This window comes from Marmota monax, unplaced genomic scaffold (genome assembly GCF_021218885.2).
Source record: "Marmota monax isolate L192 unplaced genomic scaffold, Marmota_monax_Labrador192_F-V1.1 WCK01_AAM20220418_F8-fsc00014, whole genome shotgun sequence".
Classification (NCBI taxonomy): domain Eukaryota; kingdom Metazoa; phylum Chordata; class Mammalia; order Rodentia; family Sciuridae; genus Marmota; species Marmota monax.
The window spans coordinates 3,541,824-3,556,866 of NW_026695222.1; the positions used below are offsets into that span (position 1 = coordinate 3,541,824).

The 15,043-nt window shown below is 39.5% G+C and overlaps 1 protein-coding gene and 1 long non-coding RNA gene across 3 annotated transcripts in view; one reads left to right on the forward strand and one right to left on the reverse strand.

Annotated features, from left to right (window-relative positions):
- Positions 1 to 13,679, forward strand: part of LOC131423785 (uncharacterized) — a 41,615-nt gene extending 27,936 nt beyond the window's left edge. The window contains exons 4-5 of the long non-coding RNA XR_009225837.1: positions 10,439 to 10,585; positions 13,022 to 13,679. This is a non-coding gene — a long non-coding RNA (uncharacterized LOC131423785). The remainder of the gene's footprint in view (positions 1 to 10,438; positions 10,586 to 13,021) is intronic.
- Snap25 (synaptosome associated protein 25) overlaps positions 1 to 15,043 on the reverse strand; it is an 81,651-nt gene that overhangs the window by 32,966 nt on the left and 33,642 nt on the right. The window lies entirely within an intron of this gene.

Here is a 15,043-nt window from a genome sequence, read left to right on the forward strand (position 1 = left end):
GTTATACTAATGAAGGCTTGAAGAAGCTTACCATGGATTAGGAGTATTGCATATGAGCATGACTACCTAATTGAAAAATAGATTTGTGTATTTTATATTAGTATTTATAGTAGATTATGAACCAGAGCTTAGTGGAGTGAATAAAAGCTCTGTCATCCGAAGGACAGAGTTGGACCTTTAGTTCTGGCACTCAGAAGATGGGTGACTCTAGGCAAGTTCATCACCCTCTCTGATGTCCCACTTAAAACCAAAGCTGGGAGAAAATTTTAGATTTAGGGCTTTGGGGCATTACCATTCTATTATTATTTGTGTGAAAATAACTTTTTGCAAAAATAAAATAAAAACTCTTTGTCAGAATATCAGAAACACACCCATTGAGAGGCAAGGAAACCAAAAAATTGAGATGAATCTGGAGGAGGGGGCTTAGCAATCCTTTCTCCATCTTCCCTATTCTACTGTTTTCTTGACTTCTAAGACTGAATTCCTCTGGGATTTTCATTTAGTACATTGTATTGTAATCTTTTCACACTTTCACTCTTGTGAAGCAGGTCTTACTACTTAGTGTTGTTAGACTGGAGGAATCCCAAAGTGAAACTTTGGAGATAATAGATTTCACAGTTCGTTTCTATCCTGTGATTCTTGGATAAAATGTCAAATGCAAAATCATGCCAAAAGGAGAAAAGAATTTTCAGGGATGCATTCTATTATTGGCATTAAAAACAAGTTAGCAAGATCATGTTAGTTTTATGGAGAGTCCGTTAAAAAATTGATGGGGCATCATACCATAAGCCTGCTAATTTTCAAATACCTCTCCTGGTCACTGGAATGCATGCTCATGATATGATGTCAAGCTGTAAAGTTTTCCTTAAATGCGGGGCTCTAAAATTAGGAATCTAAGAAACAGAAATGGGAAAGAATTTATACCAAGTCATTCCTGAACCTTAAGATGAGCAGAAGTAAAACTTCAGTGTTTCCGAATGTTGGAAGATCTAGCCTCCAGAATAAAATGGTGGGTAGATGATGAACCAGAGCTTAGTGGAGTGAATAAAGGCTTTATCATCTGAAGGACAGAGTTGGACCTTTAGTTCTGGCACTCAGAAGATGGGTGACTCTAGGCAAGTTCATCACTCTCTCTGAGTCTTTAGTTTTCTCAACAGGGCAAATAATCCCAATCTCATAGGCTTGTTGAAGGGAATAAATTATACAAAGTTCTGATCAACTTTGTAAGGATGTGGGGGTTTAATATTCAGAAAACCTTGCTCATTCAAAATAATGCTATGCCCTTTGCTAAGAGTGGAACAAATCCAGTCTCTGTTAATTAGCTTTCCTTTCCTAATGGCTGGGCAGGAGGCATGTTGCTGTGGTGCTGAGCACCCTGGAAGCCTGAAACCAGGGAAACCACCAGAGTGCTGCATCTCTAGTCTCTAAGCAGTACCTCTCAAAGGATCACCACAGGGAGACAAACAAGAGCGCCTTCGGGCCCTGTTCTCCATCCTTATGATTTGCTGCTCGGTGTCTTGGAGGAACATCCTCCTTCAGCCTAGACAAGCACCTGACCTTTTATTTTAATAGGCCAGTTTATTAGAAAGGGTTCATGTGCTTTTACACCTGTAGTACTACTGCCATCACCCACTCTTCTGGGTTTATTTGCTATGGATATTTGTGCATTCTGTTCTCTCTGCTTCTCTCTCTTACACACACGCTCACACTCTCTCTCTCTCTCTCTCTCTCTCTCTCTCTCTCTCTCTCTCTCAAGTCTCCTGTTTCCTTGGCACTCTCCTCTTAAAGTTGCTATTCTTGGCATAAGAAGAACAGCTGTTGGGCCCCCTGGATCCATGGTAATGGCAACCTGTCTGGGTCTGGCTGATAGGCAGGTGGCATGCTGGCAGAGAAGCCAGGTGGTGTATAACTTACACACACGTGTTTGCTTCATTTCCGTGTCTTTCCCCTAACCCTCCACCCACAGGAACTCCCACACCTTTGTCTCCCTCTAAAATACAAGATTGTATCTGTGATTTGTGAATCCAAAAGATCTCAACATAAGGTATTTCAAAGCTAGGAAAGCGATGTCTGCCCTCCTAATATGACGGGTCTGAGAGTGGGCACTGAGCACACCTCCAGATCATCTGTTGGGCTATTTATGGCTGGTGCTTGAAAAGCTGTCCCCATAAACCCCAAACCCAAAGCTAACATGAGTGTTAGCTTTCTGAGATGCAGGCATAATGGTTCCGATTAACATCACTTCAGCAGCTGAAATAATGTTAATAATGAAAGGACATTTAATATCAGGATGGCAGGGGGCACTCCGCTCCTATTACCACATTAAACCACCATCCCATGTGTGGCCTGAGCTGGTGGTATGGTCCCAACCAGCAAAACCTGCTTGGTAAGCGAGGAAGCCAGGAAACAGAGCCACTGGAAACAATTCCCTGGAGCTCTGATGTAAGATAATGTCCCAGTCCATTAAAAGCCCAATCTCATTGATTATCTCAAATCACCAGTGCATAGCGAAGAGTCTGGCTCCTAGTAACTGTTCCTGTTAATTGACTTGTTAAATGAGTGACTGAATGAACCGCTATATTCTGACAATAGTTTCTTAAATGTTCCCAAATCAGCACTTTTCAAGTTACAGTTTAGGACTGTGCTTTTAATAACTCCAAAGGCATTAGAATCGTAAGAAAAATTGTTGAAGCAAACTCTGGGGTCCCACCCTCAGGACTGTGATTTGGTTGTAAGGTTGAGGTCCCAGTTTCTCTGTTTCTGACAAGCACCCAGGTGATGTTGATGCTGTGGGTTCACAGGCCATATTTAGAGCAGCTCTGACCTAGAGCACACTGTTATGGTTTAGACATGAGGTGACCCCCAAACGCTCCTGTGTTAATGCAGGAATATTTTAGAGGTGAAATGAATGGATTGTGAGAGCTGTGATCTAATTGGTCCATCCTAGTTTGAACTGGGTGCTAACTGTAGGCAGGTGAGTGTGATTAGAGGAGGTGGGTCACTGGGGGAGTACCCTGGAAGGGTGCATCTTCCCTGAGGTCCCTTCCCTTTTCTCTCTCCACTTTCTGGCCACCATGAACTAAGCAGCTCTCCCTTGCCATGCCCTTCGACCTTGTGCTTGGCTTTATCTTGATCCCAGAGTGATAGAGTTTGCCTATCATGGCCCAAACCTTTGAAACTCTGTGCCAAAGTAAACTTTTTTCCTTCCAAATTGTTCCTGTCAGGTATTTTGGTCACAGCAACACAAAGCTAACACAAAGCCTAAACACTCTCCCCTGGAATGTTAATAAGTGTCGCTAATTGGGGTTAGAAGGTGATTCCATATAGCTTGGTTGGTAGAGTGCATGCCTCCAATACACAAGGCCCTGGGTTTAATCCCTAGTGCGTGCACACACGTGCGCACACACACACACACACACACACAGAAAAGCAGGAAAACAGTTGGCTTTGTGGCAATTAGGACCTATGGGTCAAGTCCAGCTTGCTGCCTGTGTTTATATTGGGCTTGAACTGACAATGGTCTCTCTCTTTAAACAGTTAAAGAATAATGAGAGATTTTAAAACTTTGGGACATGTGAAAAACATATGTAATCCAAATTTCAGGGTCTGTAAATAAAGTTTTATTGGACCAAGAGCATATGCTCATTCTTTTGCTTCCCCACTCCTTTCATGCTACCATGGTAGCAATCATATGGCCCTCAAAGCTGAAAATATTTACTGCCTGGCTCTATGCAAAAGAACATTTGTGGATCTCTGGCTTAAGAAAAGAAAGAAACAACAAAAGTGAAACAGAAGTCCTTAAACATTCCTTATCAGTCTTAAATATCCCTGGAGCATTATACATTTCCTATCGACAGATATAGTGAAAGATATATGGGTTTTTTGTTTGTTTGTTTGTTTGTTTGTATTTTTCTGTAAAATCTCCTTGTCATGGAACTTCCTGTGGTGTTTCTCAGAACACATTTTGAAACAAGAAATGATGCACAGAGTAAAAATATGGAAATGAATTTGCTCTGGGTAAAGTTGCTTTCTCACTACAGAGCCTGAACTCAAATATGAGATTGGGCTCAGGAAGGCAAGACGAGTTTGGATAATGGTGAGTGTTTTGTTTTATGAGGTAGATAGAGCTCACCCTACTTGGAACATTCCATGAGTCCATTATAGAGCAAGAACATCTTAAGGAAGGAATAAGGAGAGTGTATCCCAAGCTAATAATCAGTTTCTTTTCATGTTTCCTCTTTTAATTAATAACATGAATCAACAAATCTATGTAAGTCAGCACTTACTGCCTGAATAACAAAGAACTGAAATCTACATCTTGATATCTGGTCACACAGGTAATCATTTGAATGAAGCTCCTTTTCTTAGACCCAGAGGTGTCTTCTGGGAAAGTAAACCTTCAATTTCAAAAGTTCATGAAAACAAAGGTCAAAGAAAAATGAAGGCTAGGGGGTATATATTTTGTCTCTGGAGCTGGAGTCTCTCTCCCTGCTTCTTGATCACCGTGATGTGAGCAGCTTCCCTTTGCCTTACACTCCGCAGTGATGTTCTGCCTCAACTTGAGCCCAGAGGAATGGAGTTGACCTTCTTTGGACTAAGACCTCTGAGACCATGAGCCCTCAAATGAACTTTTCCTCCCCTACAGTTGTGTTGGTCAGATCCTTTAGTCCCAGAAGTGAAAAAGCTGACTAAAACAGATCATTTATTTTACATTTTCTTGTTTGGGTATAGTATACTTATTGCTGTGAATTATCCTCTAGGTGTTACTGTGGCTGTATTCTCCAGTTTGAACACATAGTATGTTATTTACTCCAGCAGAGTTTTAAATTTCAGTTGTTATTTCCTCCCACCTCTCCACCTGTGTTTCCACCATAGTGCTGTGCGTAATTTTTATTTAATTTCACTTATTTGGTTTTTAATTGGTGCATAATAATTGTACATATTTATGGGATATAGCTGATAAACATGTATGCAATGTGTAACAACCAAATCAGGGCATCTTTATTGTAATTTCCTTAGTTTATAAGTTCTGCAGATCTCCAGCATTATCTGCTTCTCAAGTGGACTGAAAACTTATGGAGCCATGGGTCTCCTAATAGTACCTTCCCTCTCAGGGTAGCCAAACAGGCTAATATCCATGAGATAAATTCTTTCACTCAGAAAGCTAAGCAAAGATATGTATCAGAAACACACACACACACACACACACACACACACATACATACACCTACCTAATACTTCCTATTTTCTCCAAATAACAGTCTATCGAAGATAAAAATTTTCTTTACAATAGAGGAAGAAAACACTGGGTTTTGAATGTTGGAGACTATATGTGGTTCTGATAATTCATTATTCCTCAGAATGTGATGAAGTTCATGTCTTAATGCTAAACTAAGAATCAAAGGAGTACTTTTGACAAATGTAGCAAGTTTCTGTTTACACATCTATCATTAAAAATGGCTCTTTATGGGGCTGGGGTTGTGGCTCAGCAGTAGAGCACTCGCCTGGCACATGTGAGGCCCTGGGTTCGATCCACAGCACCACATATCAATAAATAAATAAAGGTATTGTGTCAACTACAATTAAAAATATTTTTAAAAAGGAGGTTACTTTAAAAAAATGGCTCTTTCTCTCTCTCTCTCTTTTTTTTTGTACTGGGGATCGAATATGGGGATTCACATATGCTAAGCAACCACTCTTATCACACAACTTAATCCCTATCTCCTGGTGCTCCAAATGGCTATGATTATAAATTTTTAAGAGTGTGGGCTGGACTTGGCTCTCTGATATTATATTTTGAACATTCTTGTGCATGAAATTCAAACTACTTCTCTTTCATAATGAGCAATAAAGGTCATAATCAATTTCTTAGTTAAATCAAAAGATTATATTTCATATATGAGAAACACATTGGCTCATGAATGAACTGATGTAATGTCTAGCATCCATTTTATGCTATTAATTTGGTAATGGATAAATCACAACTGTTCACAGCAGGACTTTTAGTAGTACATTCTGAGGTCTCCTTGCCTCAAAGCCTTTTTTCTGTGGTGTGTTAAAAATGCAGATTTCCAGTTATACCACCTATGGAGAGAGATCTGTGAAGCTAGAGCTAGAATTTACCTTTTCAACAATAGGTTCTTCATATGTTCCTAAGAATTGGAGATCCATGAGTAGTATAACTTAGGACTTACAATCTTTGAAAACTATACAATGAGATATTCTGGTAACTCTATGATTAAACCATCTAGAAACACAAGTTTGTGGTTCCTCGGCATTTAGAAGGCCTTCTGGGTGTGTGCTGGTGGCCTCTTTTCCCCCGCAGTATGTTCTTTTCAAGATGATGACATAGTATATGTTAGGTTGAACACCATGAATACATTTCCTTCTTTTTTTTTATTGGTTGTTCAAAACATTATAAAGCTCTTGACATATCATATTTCATACATTAGATTCAAGTTGGTTATGAACTCCCAATTTTACCCCAAATACAGATTGCAGAATCACATCGGTTACACATCCACATTTTTACATAATGCCCTATTAGTAACTGTTGTATTCTGCTACCTTTCCTATCCTCTACCATCCCCCCTCCCTCCCCTCCCATCTTCTCTCTCTACCCCATCCACTGTAATTCATATCTCTCCTTGTTTATTTTCCCATTCCCCTCACAACCTCTTATATGTAATTTTGTATAACAATGAGGGTCTCCCTCCATTACCATGCAATTTCCCTTTTCTCTCCCTTTCCATCCCACCTCATGTATCTGTTTAATGTTAATCTTTTCTTCCTGCTCTTCCTCAATCAACAAATGGGCCAAAGACCTGAACAGACACTTCTCAGAGGAGGACATACAATCAATCAACAAGTACATGAAAAAATGCTCACCATCTCTAGCAGTCAGAGAAATGCAAATCAAAACCACCCTAAGATACCATCTCACTCCAGTAAGATTGGCAGCCATTATGAAGTCAAACAACAACAAGTGCTGGAGAGGATGTGGGGAAAAGGGTACTCTTGTACATTGCTGGTGGGACTGCAAACTGGTGCGGCCAATCTGGAAAGCAGTATGGAGATTCCTGGGAAAGCTGGGAATGGAACCACCATTTGACCCAGCTATTGCCCTTCTTGGACTTTTCCCTGAAGACCTTAAAAGAGTGTACTACAGGGATACTGCTACATCGATGTTCATAGCAGCACAATTCACAATTGCTAGACTGTGGAACCAACCCAGATGCCCTTCAATAGATGAATGGATAAAAAAAATGTGGCATTTATACACCATGGAGTATTACGCAGCACTAAAAAATGACAAAATCATAGAATTTGCAGGGAAATGGATGGCACTAGAGCAGATTATGCTTAGTGAAGCTAGCCAATCCCTAAAAAACAAATACCAAATGTCTTCTTTGATATAATGAGAGCAACTAAGAATCCTTCTTTCTTTTTTTAAAAAATATTTTTAGATGTAGATGGACACAATAACTTTAATTTATTTACTTTTATATGGTGCTGAGGATTGAACCTTGTGCCTCGCATGTGCGAGGCAAGCATTCTACCACTGAGCTAGAACCCCAGCCCATGAATACATTTCTTATAGGAGAATTTGGCTGAAAAACCATTTCAAGTGACAGGTACTTCAACTAGCTTATGAAAATATCACCTTCTCCCTTACAGTCTCTGAGAACAGTTACTTAGCATCATTAGAAGCCCAATTATTTTCTTGGTTGGCTTATTTATTTTCTAGATCATCCCACACCTCACCATTCCTTCATGGAAGTCTTCACTCAATACATGGATATAAATAGATTGTGTCCTGAACTGTTTTTTCTGAGAAGGGAAGTCTGGCTTCTCTGATGAGCCCTTTCCCTGGGATATTCTAGGATTAAGAAAAGCAGAGCTGACAGGTGGCTTTGACTTGGGTTTTGTTCTTTAAGGTGCTGGGTCTTGGGTGGCCTAGCATTTAAATGCATCCAACATGGGCATTTTTTGGATTACAATAGGGCAGCCAGCCACCACCAGCACTGATTATGCCTAAATCTCTCCTTTTCAAAAATGCCAGTGTTTCTTTTGTCTGTTTTGCAAATGTGGCTAAATGGGGATTTAGAGTTGTGGTTTGTATTATGCAACAGTTCCTGATTATTTATTTGGGTGCCAAAGCACAGTGGACTAACTGACCAGAGGGAGAGAGGGACAGAACTGAACCCTGTCTCATTTATCCTGATTTTCATAGTCAAAGCAAACCACAACAATTGGTTCATCCATTTGAATAGTATTTGTTGAATGCTACTCTTAGTGCAGCCACATACGTCAGTGACTAGAGGGGAAATGATGACTGTCTTGGAAGGATGGTTCTAGGAGCTTTTGCAAAAAGCCTTTTTTATTTTCAAATCTCTCCACCTCACCTAGAAAAGAACCAGAGGAAATGTATGTATTTTGAGGTACATGGCTTGGTTCCTTGAACCAAGGTGATATACTGTGGGACTATCAGTGGCTGCAATAAAACAAGTTTTTTTTACGTACTACATAAAATTATTCCACTCATGGATGCATGAAAGGACAGAATCCAAATCCAACAGAAAAATCTCCCATTCTTATGAAAACTTTAAAGTATTTCTGTGGGCATATGACCAAATTATCAGTAAAAGGAAGCACAATGTACTCAAACTCACTCATGGTTTTACCTTCCGTAGTAGATGTTGTTGCTGCTGTGATCGGCCCCCTAACTGGTTCTTTGTCACCATCCTCCCATTTCTGTGACCCCTTTTGTAAAGATTACCCTAAACCTGCTTCACCTGACCACCGAGAGCCACAGTGCCTGATAGTTTATGTTCCTTCCAAGGCAGGCCCACAGCTATGAACAGACTGGTATGGGAGTACAAAAGCCCAGATCTTTTGCTTTAAAATGAGACTCACTGCAAGGTGTAATACACATTCATTCCAAAAACTGTCTCAGTATGTCACCAAGGCTAGGACCCTTGTTTGCAATGGCTCCTTTGTTTGGCTTCTGCCCCTTCTTCTCTCACTCTTATTCTGGATTCTCCTAAGAACACTTCCTTAATAAATCACTTGTACATAAATCTTTTTGTTTAAGCGCCCAAATCTGAGGATGCCAAGCTAAGACAACTTCCATTTATTTGTAAGCTATATTTTATTACCTATGGATGATGAGGTGTCAGATGCTCAAAGAAATCAACAAATCATTGTGCTGAGAAGAAAGGTGGAGAAAAGAAAAAAAAAATCTTGTATTTTGTAGCCATGACAAAGAATATGGTAAATCCTGGCCAGACTTACTTAAACTTGAAGACTCCACATCCTAAATACTTGAGGATGGCTAGAACTTGAGGATTATCAAAGCATCATTCCTCATAGGTGGGAGGAAAGTTCAAAGAGGTGAAATAATTTGTTTGAAACTGTAGAGATATCTGGAACCTGAACCTCTTATTGCTCAATCTAGGGCTTCTCTTTAAAAATATCCTTGAAAGAGCAAACTCTAGAAAACTTGGAAGGAAGGCACCTGTTTTGAAGGGGATTTTGGGAACCTGGTCCCCTTCTCACTCTTTTCCTTCCTTCTTGGTCATGTGATCTTATCATGATGCACTGTTTCACCACAGGCACAAAAGCAATGAGGTGACTAGATTATGGACCAGAAACTTTAAACTGTGAGCCAAAATAAACCTTCTCTTTTTGAAAGTTAATTATCTCAGGCATTTGTTATAGCAACAGAAAACTGACTAATACACTAGGATTTCACTGAGTTTGTAGAACACATTTTCAATGAGTATTATGTTTTCTTTCTACCAAACATTGAAATGAAGGGGGAAGTCCATCCAGATGCTTGTGTTCCTTATAATACAATACCTAGTTTCAAGGTCACAAAAGAGGAGACCTACAAACTTCACCTACTTTAATTATATCTACTAAAATAATTCCAAAGAATTCCCAAATTGGGAAGATAAGTAGCAATAGACTTCAAGGAAACAAAACATGGACATTGGGAGGAAGTTATAGAAAGACAAAGTTGGACCCAGAGAAAGAATTTTCTAAGGGATCTTCCCAAAGTCTGCATTGGAGGATTTAGAAGAAGTGAGTCCCCCATTCTTGGCAGTAATCAAGGAAAGGCTGAAAAGCTGGTGGAGTTTGGTGGACACAATTCATTTATGGAATAAAACATCGGATCCAGGGATATGTAAGTTCCCTTCCAAACCAGGATCTCTGACTTCATGAAGGAAACCAATATGCAAGCATGATCTGATGTCACAATGTCACAAGCCCAGGTCCCCTCAAAAAAGTGGGTTCTCTGTAGCAGTGGAAATTAGGATTTAACTGGGGAGAGTCCCTATCCACTTCTTCCACATGACTATTATCTTGTTTTTCTTTAGAGATTAGAACTTTGTTGGACCTAATTCTTTCTACCCTTTCTTTCATTTGGGGAAAGGTTTGCTTTGTACAAGAAATACCACCTGATCCTCAGCATTAAATGATTCCCTGTGGTTGAAAACAAGGAAGACATTTCCCAAGTCAGCAAGCTTCCTGGAAGGAGGTAGCAAATTCTGTTTCACTTGCAAAGTCTGCTTTCATGGAGGTGAGGAAATAAAAACACCCATCTAATTGTTTTCAGATTAATCTGAAAATTTTAAATCAAACAATGTGGGCATTCACCCTGGACTTCATAATTTTCATCTTTAATGGAGATGGTTTTGTTTTTAGATAACATTTCTGTGTGTCTCTCCTTGAAGAAACCTTGACATACACACATAATGTCACTCCACATAAACGCACTCTTCACCAACCTGCACAAACAGTTGAGCTAACAGACTCACTGGAAAACTATTTGCTCTAGTAATCAATTCACTGCAGAGTTGCTTTAAAAAGCAAAGCTCCCAGCTTACACTCCAGCATTTTTCAGATCATTAAGTACTTATCACAGAGAGTGGGAACACAAAAAATGTCCCGGAAAAGTGTCAGGAGTCCCAGCTGATGGCACAAGAGCTCCAAATGATGATGAAGTGTCTCTGAGGAGATTGTGGAAGTCAATGGGAAAAGAAGACTGATTTATGCAATTAGCTTTACCCAAGCCTCCATTCAAGTAAAATAAGTCACCACTGTGACTGGAACAACTCTGGTATATAAACTTGACTTCTCCAGTAACTCACTCTGCCATTCACTATCATTAACATAGAGTGGGCTTAAAGCACTTTGGATTAGATCTGGTGGGCAAAGGGCCTGGATATTCATGCTTTCTCCCTAATGCACTTGAAGAAAAGTTTTTTTTAAATGCTATTGTTTTCCAATATGAGACAGCCAATGAACTTTTAAAGCTTCCCAATGCCCAGATGACACCCTAGACCAATCCAATTAGAATCTCTGAGAATGGATATCAGGAAGCAATATATTTTCAAACTCTTCAGGTGATTTTAATATGCAGCCAGGATTGACAATTGTGCTACTGAGACTCCTATGTTTACATATGTGTATACATAAATTTATTTTAAAATTGATCAGACTGATATAAGTTGTTCTGGTTTTCTTTAATTATTAATCATATGAAAATTTCCATTAGTCATTACTTGATTGCTATTTTAAAGATTGCACTGTGTTCCATCACATGAACTTATATTTTGTTTATTGAATCCTCTATTATTGGACATTTAATGTTCTTTTGTCCATCTGTCTTTTTTGTATCCATTTTTGCAGTGCTGATTATCAAATTTCTGTTTCTTTTTTGCCATTTTCAGTTTCATTGCCACAAACATATTTATACAAAAACTTTATCTACAACTTAGATTATTTCCTTATAATGGGTTCCTGAAAGCAGATTTATAGGCCAAGAAGAATGAAAGCTTTAAGGACATCTGAGATATATTACCCAAACTGCCTCTTACAAAGCCTTATCGATTCTTAGTTTTTAATTTGTGATTTCCTAAATTTAAAAGTTTTGATATCTTTGCATACTACAAGAAGAGTTAAAATTAAATTTTTTCTGGTTTTTCTCAATAGTCATTTTTAATCTCACTTTTTATACCTGATAACTTTATCTTGGCTTATACATGGAGAGTACTCTAATTTGGTATTTCCCAAATAGTTTCTTTCTTTTTTTTTTTTTTTTACATCATTTGTTGAATTACATCTTCTTTCTTCATTAGTTTATAACTCTTAAGAAGTTTAAAATAAAACATGGAGGCTTAAAATTACTCCACTTTGTGCTAGTGAATAGACACAGAGAGGCATACTAGAAGGTTTAAACTACTAACAAATTAGTTTGAGTGTATTCTTGTCTAAATTTTAACCATTTTTGTTTCTTAACGTTATCTCATTCTGGCTTTAACTCTCACTCATTTATAGAACAGTTAGGTGTTGAAAAACAACCCAGAGCTCATCTTCTCTAAGATGCCTTTAATCTGCCTGTAAGCAGCTTGTAGTGTTGCCAATAACAGTCCTGCCCAAATCCATCTGCTCTACTTTAAATATTCTTCCTCTGCAATATTGTTTATAACCATGCATTATCTACAATGACAGATTTTTCTACATAATGTCACTGATTTATTAACAATTCTGAATTTAGTTGGATCTGTTTTTAGATACTTATTCTATATTAATATTATTTTTAAAAACTTTATTTTATTTATTTTTTATATAGTGCTAAGGATAGAACCCAGTGCCTCACACATGCTAGGCCAGCACTCTACCACTGAGCCACAACCTCAGCCCTTATTTAATATTATTTTAAAAATCATTATAGTCTCATTGTCCTGGACTTAATAGCCATATTTAAAAAGTCAGTAAATGAAGGTCACCCAAAGGAAAAGAAAGCTAACATTTTTAAGAATATAGAGAAATATTTTCAATGAAGTCAACACACAAGTCCTCTCCCTTCTATCCAACATGATTCCTGTATTAAAACAGAAAAAGTAGATTTGCCTACCAATTTTTAAAAATGAATTGTACTTGCTCACCATTATTACTCTTTATTGGCTTTGTTGAGTCTAAGAAACCTTCATTTTGCTTCTCCTATTGCCAGGTACTGTAGAGACCACTTACTAAGAGAAACAACTGGCCCCATGAATTCCTACCCCACGACTGTGAGCAGGTGGGATACACAAGACAATGTGTGAATATGTTCACATGTCATGGTGATTCCAGAAACTGGGAGGAACTTAACCTGTCCCATTTACTCTCTCCCACCCAGTCTTTGCCTTGATTGAGTTTTTTGCTCTTTTGAATGATACATGCAAGATGGTGGACAGAATTAAGGGTGTGGCCAGAGCAGCAGGCACCACTTGATGGTTCTTGAAGAAATCAAACTCTGAACTGCCTTCCTGCACCAGTGAGTCTATATGAGACCATCCAGATTTTTGGAAATCTGGCAGGTGGGAGGCCACAATCATTATACTCACCCATAGGCAGCTTAGACCTTGTAATCTGGCAAACTCCAAAAGGCAAAGTTTCAGGTTTTAGCTTATGGGATATCCTGATGCCTTGGGGAGAAAGGATCTTCTGTGTTATTTAAAATGCCCTTAGCTATCAAATACCTGGGCTCAATCTTTTTATTTCACATGAAGAAACAGCTGAAACCTCAGACATCCTTCCTATGGTGGCTGAGCTGAAGATAGAAGCTAGGGAAACTTGCCCTGAAGTCAGTGAGGCTCAGAGCAGCTATTTCTGTTTTGGAAGAAGTTCCCAAGGGTCTGGGCCTGCCTAGTGCATTTAAAAAAAAAAAAAAAAAAACAAAAAAAAAACAAAAAACACTCTCCAGACCTGAGGCAGGTCTGACTCTCCAGCACTTGGTCTTGGAGAAAATCAGTCCCCGCCCCCTTAAAGAATTCTGAATTGCAGCTCTCTCTACTGAAAGGCCCAATTTTTCCTATTGTGTTTTTCCTCCTGTCCCTCAAAGTCTATAAAGCAAGGTACTCAGGAAGAGGCAAATTTCTTAATCAAAACCCTATCTGTTTAGGAACTTAGCCTGAGCCAAGAATCTACATGCAAGGGATTTACTGAGGGAGGGCTCCCAGGGCAGACCAGGAGGGGCAGGAATGAAAGTAGGTCTAGAAAAGAGAAGAAGCCAAGCAAGGCAAATTCCTAGCATCAGTCTCACCCTCCAGGGAGCTCTGGAGTCTTCAGTGTACCTCAAAGTATGTCCTGCCACCAGACTTAGGAGCTGAGCTTTGTACTCCCACATTAAGCAGTCACTGGCTGGAGCCATCTTGGGGGGTTAAAAACTTCCAGGCATGTGTATGGACGAAGCAACCCTCTGTGGGGTAACGTCACAGGTTGTCTCTAGTAGCAAAATACGTAGAAGTTGCAATAGGCAGGTAAGGACTCCAAGGGGGAGCTCGTGGGGGCCCCACAGTGTCTGCAATAGGAACCCTCTGGGGATAAATCTTACAGCTCAGGCTGAGCAGTGCCCCAGAACTAGGGAGGAGCCATCTTCTTGAAAGCAGGTGGTACGCCATCTGTGGGCTCTGTGGGAACTGGAGGGTACATCCTGCTCAGGGAACCCTGCCAGTCAGCAGGGTGGAAGGCCTGGCCAGGTCACCCAAAAAATTGCCTAGCTAACCCTTTTGTGGGTGCCAAGATCTTTTCTCCAGTCCCAGAGTATACATGATATGTATATCCCAGAACATTTTTATGTCATTAAACTATATTAGTACCCCAGATATAACTTTGGAGTTATGACTGACACCCCCAAAGGAAAAGTGTTCTTCATATGAAAATTACATTTTTAGTTCTTGCCACTATGAGAAGTCCATCCATACTCCTCTGTCTTGCAGAAATGTCCAGGACCATTCCAGCCACTTGTTCAAGGCCATGATAACTGAGCACTGAGGGTCTGGCAAGTGCTATTTAGACTCTTGGATGTGACAACTCATTGGAATAGTCCCAAGAACACCATGTGAGGTGGGTATCTTTATTATCCCCCATTTATAGCTAAGAAAGCAAGGCACAATAGCTAGTAAATAGCAGAGCTGGGATTTGAATCCAGAGAGCCTGAATCAAACATTCTCACCACTGACCACAGAACTAGAATACTGAGCACATACAT